Source organism: Anser cygnoides, chromosome 20, assembly GCF_040182565.1.
Source record: "Anser cygnoides isolate HZ-2024a breed goose chromosome 20, Taihu_goose_T2T_genome, whole genome shotgun sequence".
In the NCBI taxonomy this organism is placed as follows: Eukaryota; Metazoa; Chordata; class Aves; order Anseriformes; family Anatidae; genus Anser; species Anser cygnoides.
In genome coordinates this window covers 10,864,155-10,883,648 of record NC_089892.1, presented here as the reverse complement: position 1 = coordinate 10,883,648, position 19,494 = coordinate 10,864,155, and positions in this window count along the sequence as shown.

Genomic DNA, 19,494 nt, shown 5'->3' with positions numbered 1-19,494 from the left:
AATGTCCCCAGTCAAGGAATGATCACTCTGCTCTTGAAATTGTTCTTCGTCTTGTTCCCTAAGCATGCGCCATTGAGGCAGGGTACTGAGCTGGAAAAGAACCTGCTGTGGCTGCTTTTACCCCAGCCTATCCTGTTTTCCATCAAGCATCAACTCTGCAAAAGGAAGGAGCAGTGATGCTTTGAGAAGTGTCAATAAAATAAAATAATAATAATAAAATAAATATTATTGATAATAAAATAATAATAAAATAAATAAACTTTGAACAGTGGAAAGGTCTCAATTCCTACGGACAGTACCTGAAATCTCCCCATTTGTATTATGAAGTCCCAGCCCTGTACAAAGCAGCAGAGACTGCTCTGGCCTCCCAGCCAGCCCCAGGGTGCTAATCAGTCCCAGGCCTTGCCATTAGCAGAGGTGAAGATGCAGCACCTGTTGCCCACTCCGCTCAGAAAAGCAGCAGCCTGGTGGACTTTGGGACCATACTGTCCTTCATCCCATCCTGCTCTCCCCTCAGCTCCAACCCACAGGGATTGGGTGCAGCTTGCAAGCAGCACAGAACAAATCTCCCGTGGCCTCAGCGCACTGGAGAGAGGTCAGGAACCATGGTTGCTCTGCCAGGTCCTGCAAAAGCTGTTGCTACAATTGAGTACCGTTAGCTGTTGACAGGCCAGCTGGAAGGAGTCAGTTTTAAATGATGCTGGAAGATCCCCATGGCTGAGATCTCCATAGCCGAGGCACTGAGATCACTTCTTGATGCTCACAAGCCGTGCACAGCCTTTGGCAGGGCTGGGGCAGCAGCACTTCCCGGGTCGCCTGATGCTCACGCTGCCTTTATAAGGCCTTGCAGGAGCAGGAGGACAGCGCTCTGAACACCCGAAGAGCCTTGCACCTCTGCTGATGGCATATACCCAAAGTCATTCAAAATTCAGAGCTTTGCTTTGCTGCTGAGCCCTTAGATGGCAAGGAATGGCCAAGCAGGTGGTGTTGCTGCCTGGAAACTCGCACCCAAGGCTTCAAGACCTGGCTGGGCTCAGGGGGCTCAATGTAGCAGCAAGGAGCCTGCAGTGACCTCCTGCTCAATGCAGCAGACACAGCCCTGCTTCCCAGCTCATCTCTACCTCGGAAGATAAAGGCCAGGGTTAAAATGCCCTGTGAGACTCACCCTCTGGCCACCTCTGATACACAGGGCTCTGGACCCACCTGAAAAGTGTTGGAGCCTGTCTCTGATCTCAGTGAGTGGTGTAAATTTTTAATTTCTTGCTAACAGCTGGAGCTGGAGCTCCAAACATCTTTTTACTCCCTACCCTAGAAATAACTACTAATTAAAGTATCATGGAGAGCTAGTGTTTGTTCCCACCAAGACAATTCTAACCCACAAATATTTTGCCAATGTTTTTCCATTTTAACAGTCCCAAAAACTGAGCAAGGGTCTTAATCATGAGGCCATCTCAGGCCCGTGTACTCATAATAAATCCTGAAGAGAATGACATGCCTGCATTAAAAACATTTATTTCTCTGCGAGTTTGGTTGTGCATTTCATGCCTGGATGCAGGAGTGATAACGTGGCTCTATTTCTGTCCCATCAGCGCAGCTGGATCCCCATTCCTTTCAACGGTAAATATCCGTTAAAAAGAACATCTGCGACACAGAAATCAAAACATTGTGGCCGTAAATAGCAGCAGGAGGGGAGGCTTGTTAGACTAACATGATTGTGTAGAAAACACTGGGAGTGAAAAAGAAACAAGGGGTTTAAAGGGAAGGTGAAAGATCAAGGAGGGTTAAGGTCAGGGAGTTTCAAAGGGTGGAGGTACACCTCTAAAAGGGCAGGCAGAATAAGAGCGCTTACAGTGCAGTAGGACGGGGTCTAGTAGGAATCTGGTTGTGATCACTCGTGTCCCAGGTGGTGTGCGGGGTGGTGCTCACCTGGCTACCCCTCAGATTACTGACATCCCCTTGGGAAACGTGTTCCTCTAGGAAATGAGCTGCTAAATAACAAAGAGTCTTTCAGACCACAGAGGACTCCATCAATGCAAGGCTAATAACAGAAAAGGGCCTAAAGAAGTGGAAACAGTTTATAATTCTTATCAACCTCCTAACAGTATCCTTGTTGGCAACAGAGCCCAGCAAGAGAAGCCATCTGCTCCTAGAGCACACCAACAGCTTACAGGGAAATTTCTTCAGGAGCCTGGGAACAGCAGCACACCTTATCTACAGCCAACCTGAACATGCAGCGGTATCATATGTTTCTCCATCCACTACTGAAATGTGTTCAAAGAGTGGCTCTCTCTGACAACCTGACAAATATTGGTGCTGAGCAGAGAGAGACCAAGAACAAAAGTGGGCAGATCCCCATAGACCTGACCAGCTGCACCTTTCCTGCTGCTCTGGCCCCACTCAGACACCAAGAAAAGGCTGATGCACACAGCACAAACTATGGCAGGAATGTGTAAACATAATTAATTATTGCTACGAAAAAATCAGTATATATATTCTGTTTTCAGAACATAAAAATATAGATTTCAACATTAGCATCTCGACTTTTGTGGAATGTAAATAGTTGAAAAGAATAAATCAGGTCCCAAAAGTTTTGTCCTTTGCAGAATGCATTCTCCTCACCCCACTCCAGCATTTCAGGAACTGACTCAGTATGTCAGAATGACGATTCTGAGAAAGGGACTGAGATTTTTATCTTCATCTGGATTTCAGATTAAAATCATAGAATTGTAGAATCATTGAGGTTGGAAAACACCTCCAAAATCACCTGGTCCAACCATCCCCCTGCCACCAATGTCACCCATTAAACCTTGTCCCCAAGCACCATGTCCAGCCTTTCCTTGAACATGCCCAAGGGATGGTGACACCACCACTTCCCTGGGCAACCTGTCCCAACACCTGACTGCTCTTTCTGAGAAGAAATGTCTCCTAATTTTCAGCCTGAACCTCCCCTGGCACAACTTGAGGCCATTCCCTCCAGTCCTATCACTAGTTACCTGTGAGAGAGGCCGACCCCCAGCTCCCCACACCTTCCTTTCAGGCAGTTGCAGAGAGCAATAAGGTCTCCCCTGAGCCTCCTCTTCTCCAGACCAAACACCCCCAGTTCCCTCAGCCGCTCCTCACAGGACTTGTGTCCCAGGCCCTTCACCAGCTCCGTAGCCCTTCTCTGGACACGCTCCAGGGCCTCGATGTCCTTCTCGTAGTGAGGGGCCCAAAGCTGAACCCAGCACTCGAGGTGCGGCCTCACCAGAGCAGAGAACAGGGGGACAATCACCTCCCTGGCCCTGCTGGCTGCACTACTCCTGATACAAGCCAGGATGCTGTTGGCTCATGCTCACAAGTCTATGCAATAGGATGACTGTTTTCTTTCTGCAAACCTGATTATTACGGTGTTAGAGATAGGACTGGTACCTAAAACCTGAAGCCTGCTCAGTAGACAGCATTGAGGTGTTGGAAATGTGGTTTTGGGTGCCCAGGGAAATATCTGGACCTTTCTTTACAGATGTTTTTCTCAAACATTTCCACCTTGTTTCCTTGACTGAGGAAAGCCAGGCTTATACAAAGAGAAGATATGCGAAGGTAAGACCCCACTGTGTGACAAGAGCAGCAGAGGAGTGCACACAGTTCCTGCAGGGCAGAGCTGGGCAGTCAGGGGGGAAAAACACATCCAAGTCCCCAGCACAGAATAAACTTCTACCACTTGTCATCTTGGGCAAACTGCTGCTTTCAGATGGATTTCAACCTTCCCAAAAATTTCACAAGGAGCCGAGCACCTCTATACAATTAAGGATATGGGCCCTGGCCTGCAGCTGTAGCATGACCATTCTGCGTTTAAGCCTTCAGGTGGGACAGGCCACCACCTGGTCCATCACACACACAGAGGGCAGCTGCAGAGACCAGCCAAGCACCTCGAGCACTCGTGCCAACATGCCATTTGGACAGCGATGCCAACAGCAGAGACACTGGGATGTCTACGTTTCCTTTCTGAGCACTAGAGGGGGAATGCATTGCTATTTGTTCTACACCATGAGTTTATGTGCAAAGAATTTCTCTCTTCTACTGATCAAATTCCTGACTTTGACAATAGATACTTGATAGTTCTCTACATCTCTAATTTTATCACTCTTTTAAGATGTTATTTTAATATGTAGGTCAACAACACGCTCAAGCCCAATATACAGAGAGTGCCTTCTTTGGAAATGTCTGGCAATCAGGGTGCAAATACCTTCAAAACTAACAGTCCTGGATATCAGCCCCACTGCGCCCAGGCCAGTCAGTATTGTAAATGGGAATTTTTGGATCAGCAATTTGCATTTCACTTCACGTAAACATTTAGATTTAGGGAAGCTCAGAGTAAATATTGCCTTTAACTTTCCACTGGTCAATATTTACTTCTTCTGTCAATAAAACCTGATGTTCATTTCAGCAGAAGGCTATGCTAGTTTGAACAACACAGATTCCTCTCTCAAACAGGTGCCTGCATGAACAGGAGGCAGAATGGTTGGTTTAGTAGCATCTGCAGTAACATTCAGTAACAACCTCAGCAACCAGGCTGGCAAAGCAAGGAAGATGGTCATTTTCAGAGAAAACTCCCCCAAAACCACCTGAATGTGAGCTTTGCTCAAAGCTGAGCAAAACACCAGCACCTCCGAGCCCTGCTGACTGCTGACAATCCAACTGTGCTCCTCTGGTCTCCCCCGGCTGTACAAGCTGCTGCAGACCCAGACTGTGGCTGAACGAGGCAGAGGTGTCCCTTGGCAGCTCAGGAAAGGAGCCACACTTCCCAGGATTGCTTGGTGACCTGCCTGCCTCAGTGGAGATGAGTTTGCGTTGCCCGTGGTTGTGGTCTGGTGCCAGCTTCTGTGGTGCTCCTCTCTATGCCCAGGTGCTGTCACAGAAATGCCATCGAGGAGGAACTCCTGGAGGCGCGCATCCTGCTCAGAGCAGCTGTCCCTTGCCAGCTCCAGACAAGACCAGCACGGTTTATGCAGCCCCACCCTGAAGACCTGATCCAGCAGTGCACTGCCCCTTCCTTTGTGCCATGTGAGTGGCAGTCTGCCACACAACAGCCGCATTGATCCCAGGAGGCAGACCAAGCAGGTAGATGTTCCTGCTGTGGCCTTGGCTGTCCCCTGGCTGAGCTCTCTGACCAGGGCCAGAAGAATAATGCCCTAAATCCTGAAGGTCTGAGCTCACAAATCCCTTTGCCAAAACAGAAAAGCTGTGGAGAGGCAGGAGTGCAATCTAAGAAGATGCTTGTGGAATGGCATGCCTCTTCATCTACATTCGTGGCAAGTGCAGCAACAATTGGGCACGTAGTGGGGATGAGGCAATGGGTTCAGGTGCCAGCACACGTGTTTCTGTGCAGATTCAAACACCACTTCTGATAGCTACACTCACGTTCTGCACTGCTTCGCCAATAGGCTGCCACTATAAAAGGCCAAAATTCAGGATCAAATATGTGGCTCTAAGACATCACCATGGGCAATAAGATTGCTTACAAAAACAAAGGGTCATTGGTTTTCCAATAGATGGGTTTTTCATACAGAGCCAGGAAGGATCTGACTCACAACCTCATTTATAAAGCCAGCACTCTGCGCTGAAGCCTTGTAAAACAAACCAGTCCTCTCTGTGTCTACTAATAATAATTTTTCTTGAAGAGGCTTGTTACAGACACAGGCAAGGGCTGCAGACTCCAACTGTGTTATTGTGTTATTTAATCAGTTCCCACAAGGAGCAGAGCACAGAAAGCAGCAAGGCGGAGGCAGGAGCTTGGACTGGTGCCAGTGCCAGAGGACTGGGGAACTTCTCCAACAGCTCTGTGTGCCCCGTTCGGAGAAGGGGTGGCTCTCTGAAGGCCTCCACCAAGGGTTCAAAGTAACAGGAGTGCAGCTCCGTCACTACTTGACTAACACCAAGAAGTGTGGCAGCTGAATGTGGGGGATCACCAGGTCCAGTTGCACGCAGAAACAAGGGAAAATGAAATGGCACTGCTGCTCAGGGGGATAAACAGATGCTCCTTCAGCGAACGGGGAATGACACCGCAACTAATTGCTTCTTTCTCAGTATGAAGCTGTAACTGTTCCTGGTCCTCGCTTGTGGTTTCTGTCTGAGACACTTCTCAGGCTCTGCTGTTCTTTCCTCTGGGTCTGGAGACCTGTCTGGCCCAAGGCTACGTGCTGTGGTCACCGCTCACCCCACCACATGAGCCACCTGCTCCTAACTTTTAGGCCTTGATATGATGACTTTCTCTCTCCCACTTAACCTCACACTTCTCTGCAAGCACAGTGCCTCCAAACGTCACTGCGGAATGGCACGCGTGCCGTGCTTGGTTAGAAATGTGCTGGCATGTTTCGGGCCAGAACTTCAGACCCTCTGGGTCATGGCCACTGTAATCCTGCTAAATCCCCAGGCTTTGCCTGGCGGGGCAAGTTCCCTTTGCTGCTTTGGGGAAGCATGTGCCTGAAGCTGTTCACCATTTCTGCTTTGTACAGCCATCCTCAGAAGCTGCTTGCTTTCCCTCACCACCACAGCACATCTTAATTCCCCCATGTAGCTGACATGCAGACCATCACACTGCTGTTTGGAAACAGGAGACAAAATAGGTCGCATGAAGGATAAACGCAGCTGGGACCAGAATAAAAGCACTCACACAGTGAGGTGGGGGGGGCAAGTGAGTGGGGAAAAAATCACAAAGAAAGTTGAAGACTTGCAGCTGGGAAACACATGGGCAGTCAAGAAAATTAAGACAAAGAGAGATCAAAGCAAAGCCCTGAATGTACTGTTGGCCCTGGGGGGTGGCAGCTGCAGAGATGCAGGTGATGAAAATCAAGGAGCCAGGTCCCAGCTCAAAGACATCAGTGAACGGGATGAGGGGTGCATTAGCTGCCTTCCAATGCACCCCTTGAGTTATTCAGCTGCCCAAAATGCAGAGCTGCTGACTGTCACTGTTCTGGCCAGATCATTACTGCTAGATGCTCATGTACTGAAGGTGGTAGCATCACTGCATGCACAATGCCCAGCTCTGCAGAAAATCAGTCTGTATGACAGCAGAGGCTGGACTGTGGAGCATTAATTTGCATCTATTTGAAATTTAAATTAAAGTTGAGGCAAGTTTAGTGAAAATCTTTCTTCTGCTCTGAAGAACATGAGCTGTCTGAGCTCAAGAGGGAGGGCCAGAAGTGCCTTTTTTTTCTTATTTTGGAGATGAGTTTCTTTGATCTCAAGCTGAGCATGCCAAACCTATGAACTACACTAACTCATTGGAGTTAGCAGCAAAGAACCTGAGCATCCTGTTCTATTTCTCTTTTGTTTAGTTCCCACTACACAGGATAAGAGCAGAGCAGAGCCCTTCCTCCCTGCAATGCATCAATCCGTGCCGGTGGCGGCTCTCCTTTACAGATTTTCCTGCTGTAAGTGAATGTGCTGATATCTAGATTTGTTTTTCTTGTTAAAATGCTGCTCTATTTAACTAACACAATAAGAAAGCCTACACCAGGTGTGGCTGATGAAAAGTGTAATGCTCTGCCAATTCCAGCTAGGAGAGCCCCAGAACATTGCCCCGTATTGTGACCAGCAGTCACGTGTGGATCAGCTCGGCTGAGCCCGCTAACAGCAGCCAACGCTGGCATCCTCCACCACAGCAACTCCAGGCAATCTTACTCCAGTGCAACAACCCAGCACCTAGGTCCTGTTGCCTCCTGTGAAGAAAAGCGAGCCAGGACCAGGCAGCCCCAGGGCACCAGCAAGGCCACCACCGGAGCTCCAGGGCAGCAGCAGCACTGTCGCAGCGGGGGCAAGCTGGTGGCACACTTCCAAGGGGGGAGCCTCCGCAGCCTGCAGGCAGAGGATGGGGTAATCCTTGTGAAGCTAGAAAAAAGAGGAGTTTTCATGAGAGTAGTTGCATTAATAGGGATGCCTGGGTGCAGACCTGCTGACCTGTCTGCCACATGGCCCCTCACGCTGGTGCATGTCACTGAGGTGCGATGCAGTGGGCACACCGCCGCAGCCTCAGGCCAGCCTGTCCAGAAACTGCATCTCCTGAAGGGCCACCTCTATTGTGAGCTGTTTGGGCAGCTTCCCAACGGCTGAGACTGCTAATTGTGCCTGTGTTTTAGTGAGCTTTGGGCTTTTTGAGGGGTTTGGACAGCTGTCTGATTGCCATGACTTGCAGAATGGTTCCCAGTGCAGGGAGAGCTTTGAAGCTGTGGGATTGCAGGAAGCTGCAGGAAGCAGATGGATTCAACTGACAAATTGAAGCTCACTGAATTTTCTTTTAATTAACTTTTAATTGGCAAATTTGGGGCTCATGCATTTTTAGTATAATTAGCTGCTTAAATTAGCTTTTAACAGAGTTTTAAATTTAGAAGCATGCTTTTTATATCCCATGTCTGGTTTTACACTGTATCCGTGCTGTGATTTTTTTTAAGTGGACTGCTTTAACTATGGTGCCAATGGACAAGGAGATTTGGAAGCTGCTACAGGGACCTGGGGCAGGAAGAATCAGATGCACAATCCCACAGGGATTATCCCTACTCTTCCTTGTTGTGTGAGGTTTCCAGCCACTTTGCACTGTCAGAAATACAGGATCAAAGGAAGACCCGAATTTAAAAGACCGTGGGAAGTCATCTTCACACTCCCTGTCCCAATGAACATGAGATTGAGCAGACTGTCAAGATCTACACAAGGGACACACAACCATGGAAGCCACTGCTGCAGGTTTGCAGAGCTGACAAGTCCCGTGTCACCACGAGACAGGAGACTGCAGCTGGAGCAGACACAGGTGAGATGTCTCTGAGTGCAGCTTTTCTTGTTGAAGTCAAGGTGTTGAGGGATTCTGATGCTGAGGGAAGTTCAGCTAGTGCAGCCTCAGATGTTTGCCTGGGGAAGAACAGCAGGACTGAACAAATCTTTCACCTCTCTGGGCTTGCTGCTCAGTGTTTAATACCACCAGCAGCATATCTCTGCCTCTCTTTCTGACCAGATCATTGCTAGGGGAAGCTTTTTTTCCCATCTGTCCATTCCAACTCCTGTAGAGAGGGGGAATTGAGAAGGTCCCCTTGCCACAGGCAGGAAGACAGCAGAACACAATGCATTGCTGTCATCACCAAGGATCTTCATGGCATTTCTTGTGACCACAACTCCTCCTGTCAGACCTAAAAACCTATGTGCCTGCCCCAGACCTGTGCACCCCGATGAAGCTTTTGAAGTTGGTAAATGGGTCCCTGTCACCCCATTTAGTGGCCAGGAGGAGACAGGCATGCAGAGAGAGAGAGATTCAGGCCACCTGGAGAGGTTGCCCTTGGATGTGCTCTCCAAGGAGCCATGAGCTACTAAGTTCCTAAGCAAAGATGCCTCCATAGATTGGGATGGATTTGGTCCAAAGGATGGGAAGACAGGTGTCCCGCAGCGGGGTGTACAAGGGTGGGTCAACAAGTCCCAGCAAAGGACAGAAACCTTTGAGTGTCCCAGCTGAAATCATTACTAAAGAAAACCCAGCACAAGGTGTCAAGAAAGTGACCATACATCCATGACCTGCCCCTCTTTCCAAGACTATACCTATATATAAAGGAAGTAAATTCACAACCTGGCAGTTCCATTCTGGTCTCAATCCGCCAGGGATAAGGGCAGCAGCGAGGACAGAGCAACACAGCCCATAGCGAGGGCTGCTGCAGTGTGCAAGCTCCTGTGTGCTTGGGCAGCAAGTCTGTGTCGAGCAGTTATCGGGGTGGTTATTGGGGCAGCTGAACAAAACCCATGCTGGGAAGGGCTGAATACAGTGTGAGTACAGCTACACAGGCATGAGCATAGCGGGGGTAAGGCCAGTCTGAGCAAGGGCTGCAATATGTAAATCTTTTTTATCCTTGGGATGAGTAAACTCTACATTTTTCTCCTTTTTCCTAAGTTCTATATAAATAGAAAGAGAAATATGTTGGGGAAGAATGACCTTTACCCAAACTGAACAAGAAAGGCATTGTTGGGTGTCTTTTCTTTCCTGGTAAAAAGGTCAAAAAATATTTTAAGAACTGCTGAAAGAATGGAAATGTGGGTAAGTGGAAATCCAAGTGGAGTAGGAAACAATAGTGTGGATTAAGTCATTCCCAGCAAGAACGCAAGGACAGAAAATTGTCAGGGATTCAAGCAGTCTGCACCCCGTTTTTTTCTCCTGTTATGGCTGAAGGGACGACCGAGCTCAAGACCGGCATATCCTGGAGAGAACGAGTGGGTGGGGAAGCCACAGCAACCGTGACACTGTCCCAGGGTGGCTCCTCCAGGCTAAAGCACATCCCTGGGAGGTGGACGAGCCAGAAGGGCCCTCACCTTTGGGGAGCTTCTCCCCACCGGGCTGGGAGCCTTGGGGACTTTCACCCCCCTCTCTGTCAATGACTGCATGTTTAATGATGGCATATTAAATGGTTGCGCATTTTCGGTAGCCTCTGGTTATCATCTGTCCCCAGCACTCACTCAAGTATTTAGGTTCATGCACACCCAACAGAGAGAGTGCAACTATCCGGAAGCCTCCCACACAAACCTTTTGCCAGGGAAAAAGCTGGATTTACACAAAATAAAAATAATTAAAAAAGAAAAAAAGAAGAAACAACAACTAATTCCTGGAAGAGGTCAGATTTCTGCAGAAATGCTGGGGAATATGGAGGGGAGGTGAAAGAGGGGACAGTTTTCCACTGATGCTATGACCAAAGCAAAAAAGAGGTAGGTACTTTCACTGTGATTTTCTTCAGAAATTTCTACCAGCATTCCTGACGCCTTTCAAAAAACATTTTGCTTTGCCTTGGGGACTGTGGGGCCATGGTTTCTCCTGCCAAACAGGCCTAGGGAGTGCAGCTGGAATCAGGAGCCAAAATTGCAGAGCAGAGCAATGAACTTGTTCCCTGTCAAATCAGGGCATCCCCACTTTCCCTGTGCATGACAGCCAGGGGCTATTCCCCCATTGTCTCCTCCCCATGTAGATTTTGGCTGGAGACCCCACTACCCTGCAGAGGTCCCACTCTGCTCCCCACCCTGCTCCAGAGCAGCCCCAGCTCTTGTGCTCTTGTTTCATCCTCTCAATTTACTTGCCTGGGGGCTTTGTGACCTCCCAGCTGTCCATCCATTCTCTCCCAATATTCAAGAATCCAGCTGTCCTTTTAATCTGCAGGAAGGGAAGTTTAGGATTCAGTGAGCTGGAGAGCAGATGGGCAGACACTAGGATGAATGGAAACCATTGCCTGAGCAGAGATGAGAAATAACACATCCATACCACCACAGGGCTGCATCGAGGGCAGTGATTTACCCGGTGGCAGGAAAGCGAGCAGGGGGCTGGAGCAAGCTGGAACATGTGAGAAATCCTCCTTGTCAAGAGGGGGTGAGGAGAGCTCCAGCTGTTTTCAGGGAACCTCTGCACCTGGCCAACCTAATAAATCTGTCATGAATTCAGCAGCCGCCGACGGCCGTCACTGCAGAATGGCTCCTATCGTGCTTTTTTGCACATCCTGCCTAGAGGAAATGTGCCCGAAAGTATTAAAGCATGCTTAACAAACTGATCACATCCTGAGCCTTTCAGCCCTGCAGCGAGTTAGCATCAAATACCCAAAGGGATATTTCCTCAGAACACCAAAAGGGAATAAACTGACAAGTTAAAACGCTAGGTTTATCAAATTGGGGTAGAGGCTTCCCTGCTTCCTAGGTGATTTCAAATAAATTAGAAGCCCATCTGTTGTGCTTGGTTCCAAGAAATTAATTACTTCCAAGGGTGATGATTTTTTTTACAATGAAGTAATTATCAAGCTAATCATAAAGACAAAGGTGGAAGCCTCAACAAGAGCAAATTGCCATAACTCCAGCCTGTAGCTGGGCGCTCCTGAGACTCCCCTGGGACTATTGGGCTCCAGGAGATTGATACGGTTTAATAAATAATGGTCACACCATGTATTGGCCATGCTCAGAGGCACACAGGAATGGGCTCAAGAGTCTTAACATGTACAATTTTGGAATTAGCACTGCATTTTGCCGGGAAGTTGGGAAGCTCTTGCTATTTTGGCAAGAAAAAATGATTGTGTTGAGCACAGCATGGCTTGGTGGACATTTGGCCTTCAGGAAATGATTTAGAAAGTGCCTTAAATGTTCTGGCAAAGCTGGGCTTATCACTTCGGGACTTACCGAAAACCAAAAGGAATTAAGACATGCTTTTTAAAAACTATTTAATTGATAAAGATGTAAACAGCCACTTAAAGAGGCTTTCCAATGTAGAGCTCATGTTGGAAATAAACGTAAACTTGGGATCAGTTTAACTGAGAGAAATGCTTCCTTTGGTGCAGCAGCGAACATCAGTAAATAATTCTCTGTGTACAGGACTGGTAGAGCAGCCCTGATATACAGTTTTGTCTGAAAAGGGACACCAACTGGAGCAGCAAAAACCCTGAGTTTGGCAGAAAGCATGCCTGGGGATGGGACAGGAGGGCTTTCTATTCAGCCCTCTCCAGCCTCTGCCCATGGGATAGAAACCAGCCTGCTCCCTTTCCTAGTGTTATTGTCATGCGGAGCTTCTCAGACCACACAGAAAGGGCCCAGCCGGTTTTACACCAACTCACAGGTTCACCTGCTAAATATCTGCTGAGCAAAAGCACAGTACTGGCTCAGAAACCAGGTCTTCCTCCATTTCATTCTTTTTCTTTGCCTTGATGGCCATCCCGAGCTTGATCTCTTCTCCACAGTTACTCTAGAGAAAAGAGAAGACAAATAAAGACAAGTCTTGTATCTAGCCAACTGATTTTAGTATTTAAAACAAGAACAACAGCAACAACAACAAAATTAATTACAGCAACTGGTGAAAAAATTAATATAGTATATCCAAAAACGGTGATGATTTAGTGACGAAAAAAAAGGGAACCCAGCTGACATCAAGGATAAAAAAAGACAGGCTTAAGCTCTTCTGGAATACATATAAGCAGGAATATAGGGTCCCCAGGGACAGGGAGAAGGGCTTCCTTGCCTGCCTTCCAGAAAATTATGGAGGAAAATATAATTTTTCTTAATGGGAAAAGGTGTTTCCAGGAAATTATGCAGGCAAACCTCTCAAACATGCAACGCTCCTGTTCCCTCTACGTGTCTGCTTGAGCTGCAGCTTCGCCCAGCGCTGCTGCAGCTGCCTTGAGTCAGGCAGTGGAGGAACAAGGAGAGGTTTCTGCAGCATCCATGCAATATCCCTGCCACTTCTAAAAATATCCAGCACTGTGGAGACGAGCTTCGGCTTCACACAATTGAATGTTTCAGTGTTGGCTCAAACTTTTCTTCTAAGCTACGTCATTGTTAAAGACACAGTGTTATTCATGTGGAGGCCAAAGACTTTTTTCCCACATAGCAAAGTGCCAAATAAGTGATGAATCAGGACTTCGGGGTGATTTATCTGTTTCAGCCGCTCCTTAACTGTATTTTCTATTTCTAGCACCCGCTGTCATTCAGGAAAATCTTGTAGGTATCAACAGCAACCATGACTCACTCTCTGGCTCTCCCAGCTGTTAGGAACAATTTTCACTGTGATGCAGATTTTGGCATACTGTCTTGCAACGAGCTGCTATATGGGACTGGTACCATGACTGTGGAGAGGGAAAATGTTTGACATCATATGAGTCAACCTAACTCTTGTGGCCTTGTTTGTAGTCATTATTAACAAGTCTATTTAGTTGGAGGTATTTTAATAAACTTGACGGTGATAATAGTTTTAATAATGGTTTTAGCTGTTAATAGCACTGTTACCTGCCTACATCTCCCATCCTCCAGGGAGTTTCTTCCTTTTATTTGTGAAGGCCAAGTGAAACCCAGACCCCTGGAAGCCAATAGCAAGCTTTCCTTTGAGGAGAACCAGTGTTTCAGGTCACACATGTACTTTTCCTTTCTGAGATGTTCCCTCCTGTACCTCACACATCTGTGTTAGGAAGGTTGATGGTCAGGTTTGGGAGAGCCAGCAAATGCACCAGAAATATCAAGAACAGCAGAGTAAACCCAGATCCACACTGGAAGGAAACTGCGTGGCTGGAAAGCAGGAAGACATTTATCTAGTTATCCCATTTCAAGGACACCTTCATCCTCATGCACTGCAAGGTACTCCTGAATTCAGGGCTCCAGATCAGATCCTTGTACGTGTGCCCACTAACAAGTCCCCCCCCCACACACACACACATGTTCACAGGTCAGCTCCCTCCAGCTCCCAGCCCTGGAGGGAAGGAGATGCTTTACAAAAGGCCCAGATGCATCTGAGGTTGGCACCCAGGCATCTGGTCCTAAGGCAGGGTCTTTAATCCAGATATCTTCCTCTCCAACCAAATGTACAATAGCCTGCTGCTCCTGACTTCATGAATTAAAAAGACCTGGCATCTCTTGGCCCTCATCACACCCAGAAGGTCACACTGGGGAGAGAGGTGCTGCAGAGGACAGGTTCTGTCTCACACTTTTGAGACAGGTTTCTTGCTGTCTTTTGGAAGATTCAGGCTTTGGGGAAAACAATCATAAATAGCTCATTGTGTAGCTGAACTTCAGCGGAGCACAAAGTGCTTGAACCAGGAAGCTCTCATTTCAAACAGATCCTGGAAAAAAAAAAAAAAAAAAGGAGGCAAATTTAACCTGGCAGCAGCTCCCAGTTTGCAGAGTCAGAAAGTTGCAACATTACAGAGACGATTGCTTTCCGTGCTGGACACCTTCAGCAACTGTTTCTGATCCCACATTCACCATTGTCCAGACTCAGGCAGCCTTGCCCAGCACCTGCTCAGATTCATGCACCTGAAGCCAAAAAGGGGCTGTGGGCTCCAAATTGCATCTCAGGGACTGTAGGCTCCAAATTGCATCCCAGGGACTGCTGGCTGGAGAATGAGGTCCATCTCTTGGTGCAGATGGGCTAGGCACGAGGGTCTGAATCTGGCCAGGGATGGTGCCTCAGCCTCATGGCTGGTCCTTCCTCCCTGCAGTCCTACACACACCCTGCAGGAGCACTTGGGCAGATGTCATTGTACCTGCTATCATGGCATGAGGGAGATAAAATGTGCAATATCCACTTTGTGCAGTTAAGACTGAGGAAACAGCTGCTTTCTGCAGTCACCCTGGTCTTGCTGGAATGTTTCTTCAGTAATGAAGGAAAAACACCTCTTCTTCCTGCTAGACTTGTACTAAATCCCCAATATGCTGCTCTGTAGGGATGAGGCAGCACTTTTGTGTATCTGTCATGGTAAATATCCAGCATGCACAGAGGGATGGATGGGGCCACTGGGAATGGAAGCAGGGCATGTTCCACTGCCCACCCACAGCCTGCAGTGCCTGTAAATAAATTGCACAGTGGTCAGAATCAAAATAAGCAGTTCAGGTCTGCAAGAAACTTTTCTTGCCAGCTCTGGCAACTTCTTGTGTTTTCTTTTGCTGTAACTTCCAGAAAGACATGTCATCCTGAGCGTGGAAATGTGAACAGAGGGGTGACCTTGGGAACGCAACCAAAAATCTCCCAAGGCCTTATCCCACTTGGAGGCTCAGGTGGATGAAATTCTTCAGCAGGCATGCAACAACGCTGGAACAACAAAGTTCAACAAATATGACAAAGTTCAGTGCAAGACTGTTTAGACAGGCAGGCGGATTTTATCCCTTATTCTGTCATATCCACTAGTTCACCAGCACCAGGACACTTTTGTGCTTCACTGACAGAAACACAGAATACAAGAGACAGCAGCTATTGAAGCCTTGTCATATATCTTCTAGTTTGATTCAGCTGGCAAGCACATGCTGGTTTTGGATGTGTCTTTCATAGCCTTTCGGAGCTGACAGTGACTCTGATCTTCTGGGTCTCCATCTTGACCCACCTTTGTGAGCCAGGAGGTGACATTGTTCTTTTGTTCACTGCCTTTCCCATCCATACCTGTGCTTCCTACTGCTCCATTCCTGCTGTTTATGTTCCAACCTGCTGATGGCTTCAGTCTGTCCCTTGGTTCAGCCTGTCCTTCATTTTCATGGTCTGAATGTAATGAGGAACTGCATGTAGCTGTGCCAGTATCTTGATAATTGCTGATTTGAGTGCCATCAGCCCATGTCTTCACCTTCTTCTGGTGCTTCTGCACACAAATGGTCCCACCATATTCTGTTCATGCCAGCTTTGGAGTTTTTAGTAGAAAAATAAATCTCTATGGACAAAGCTCAAATGGCACCTGTTTGCAGGCTCCTAGCAGAAGGCATTGGATGGCCAGAGATCTGGGATGAAAGAAGCGGGGAAGACCCTGACTCTGTGCCTGGCTGTCTGCTGTCTGTATGCACAGACATCCATGTCTGGGAAACTGTGATGGAGACCTTCTCTATTGCTCCTGACAGTGCTGAGAAGAAAGTGGCTGAGCAAGCTGTAAAGAGAAGTTGTCGCATGGTCACAGCCATGATGGGCTTGGGAATGCTACACAGGGAGATTGCCAAACCTGCACTATTAAAACATTCAATTAATGGCTAACCTTGTGGTGTTCTCAGATCTCCTTTGAGGCCCTCTGTACAAAGCAGTATAACCATCCCTCAGAGAGAATGGATCAACACAGAGAAGTCCAGCATGGGCAGCAGAACCAGTCATGGAGAGGGCTGGGCAAGCAGAGACAAGCTCTGGAATGGAGCAGAAGGGCTCCTGCCAGCTCAGAGAAAGCCTCAATGGGAGGATCTGGTTTCCACATGAATAAACAGTTGGCATTGAGCATGAAAGAGCTGTGAACGGGGCTTGGGGAGAGGCTGTGGGCACTGAGAGGGAGATCATTGATGGGGAAGGTCAGATTTATGGCAATCAGAGCAGCCACCAGTATTCATGTGGTTGGGGGTTGCAGCTCTGGAAGCAGGACTTCCTCAGGCTCCCACGCTCCGCTCCATCCCAAGGGCTTGCTCTGGGGGACGGGTGCTGGCAGCCGCGGCCACATGCAGGCCCCAGCGAGGGTGACGGCACAAACCAGGCCCAGCAGGCAGCGGCACCGGGGAACAGGCCGACGCTCGGCGCTGGCTGCAGGCCAGCCCCCTGCTTCACTTTCACTCACCATGGGACATCACAGGAGACACTTTCCACCTCTGAGACCAGTCTTCCTCCTACCAGAGGACTGTGGGGCAGCCCATGGTTTCACCACAGGACTGGAAATCACCGGAGTCACTGGGGGCTAACAGGTCAGCCAGCAGTGCCAGGTGGCTGTGGGCACCATGAGGCACATCCCATCAGCCTGCCTTGCTGCAGGGTCAGGCCTTGCTCTCTACGCTGACGAAAGAACAGAGGCTTTCCTGGAGACCGGTTGCACATGGCAGAGGAAAGGGCTGTTGCCTATGTGGCAGGGAGAGCAGCAGCAGGAAAGTTGGAGGTCTGCCTGTGGGGGGAGGCCACGGGATGGGTTTGGAGGGCACGGTGCTTTCTGGAGAGGCAGACTGGGATTTCTACACATAGAAATGCCTCTTCCTGTGTGTATCATTTTTTTGCCCAGGGAAATACAATTTTGTGTACTAATGAGACAGCACAAAACAAGCAGAACAAAACAAACAACAATTCAAAACAGGAGAGCGCAGCTGACTTGGGTGATTCATTTATTCTTCTGATGGAAGAAAATTAGCAAGGTCCCACCAGCAGACAAACCGCTCAGGCTGCAGAGAGGCAACAGTCTCCCACTCAAATTAAACTGACTTGTCATATTAATTCCAGATATTATCTTGGCAGAAGTGGTGCTGCTGTACGCAGCTTGCAGCAGCAAAAAACACTTGTGGCACTGCTGGGATTTTTGAAGAAGTTGCTGTGCCAGCTTGGACCAAGGTTTCATCCTACCCAGTGCCTTGTGCCCATCTCTGGCCCATAGCAGCTGCCCAGGACACTGCTCAGGTCTGTAGCTCTGACCTCCAACAACACCTCCAATCCTTCCTCAGGGACACCACCAGTATCTCCACCACCTGAGGGGCTCTCACTGTTTCGGGGCAGCTGCTCACGGGTGGGCATGAAGAGAGCTCACCTGCAAGTATGTGTCTCTCCCTGCCCCTTGGTTATTTCTGCCTGCATAGTGGGACGATGCCTTCTCGCCCCCTCCCCAGGCCAGCCGGGCACATTGGCCCCATGCAGGCCAGGGAGCGGCTGCCAGGTCTAAATCCCATTGTGGGAATGGAGCAATTTCTGCTGCATCATTGCAGAAACAGCCAGATTAAGGTACAAGCCAGTACTGAACGATGATTTTGTCCCTAAACACAGTGCAAACGGTCTTTTTATGAGTAAAGAATGTGTAAGTACCTCTTAGACCGATGGAGTCCCTTCTGAAAGTGTTTCCCAGGGCACAGATGATGTGAAGTGAGGCCATTTCTTCCTTTAAGAGCTGGGAAGAAACTCAGTGCAGGACAGTAGATGTTCTTGGAGATCCTCTGCTGAAGGGCATCGCCCTTCCACAGTGGGATTCAGCCACTAGGTTGCCAATGGCAAATCACCTCCAGGTGTCCACCAGGGTGCCTCAAGGCCAATGCCCACATCTGCTCCTCACAGGTCCAGTTCTACTCTTAAATGGTAAAGGATTCACTAATGCAGAGAAATGGCAGAAGACAAAGAACTCTTTCAAATTGTCATTGGGGCAGGAAAAAAAAAAAGGAGGTCACATCAGCCAGCTTGCCATCCTAGTATCCCCTACAGCCCTTACCTGCTCACAACACACATATAATTAGGTCACCTGGTGGGAGCAGGAGGGATGGAGCAGGTCCCCGAGTGGATGGGGATGACTGATGTGTGTTCCCTGTGGAGCCTGGAGCCACGGTGAAGAGATGGATGGAGGAGGATGTGGAGGGGAAAGTGTCCTGATTGAAGAACTTACACAAAACTAGGTCATACCTCAAAACACTTTTCAAGGAGTTTTTGGGAGGAGTTTGACTTTGAAATTCCTTTATAAAAATAAGAAGTGTCCTACATAGGACTGAGTAAAAACTGATACAAGCATCCCTTGGTAATGTATACAGCAGTAGTAAACTCCAGAATAGCATCAATGTGGGATTTGTGCCATCAGCAGAGAGCCAGCAGAGACCAGCAGCAACTGAGAAACAAAACTTCTCTGGAAAACTGCTGTGTTGGGTCAGTGTGAGGGGACAGTCTTCTGCCACCCTGTCAAGACAGCTGGGACAACTGCACAAAGAGCTGGGACATTTGGGGACATGAGTTAGAGATCTTCTGCAGAGCAGGGCCTTGGCCATGCTGAGGTACAGCTGAGGTCCAGAAGGAGAGGCACCTGCTGCCTGCTACCTGCTCCTACAGTAGGACCAAACAGTCTGTGCTCAGACTCTGCAGTGCCACAGATGTGGAGCACACCAAGGTGATGCAGCATGTCTAACCACCTTGCTGCAAGGGAGGATGGCCAAGCATGGCTGGAAGGTTGTCTTGCCCCAACATCCAAGGGAAGGTTGAGTGAAGGAGCTGGCCAAGGGCTGATGTCCATCCAGGCAGGATTATATAGAAAACCATCCAGTGCCTGCAGCTGGCAGCAGTAGGGTCAGATGTTG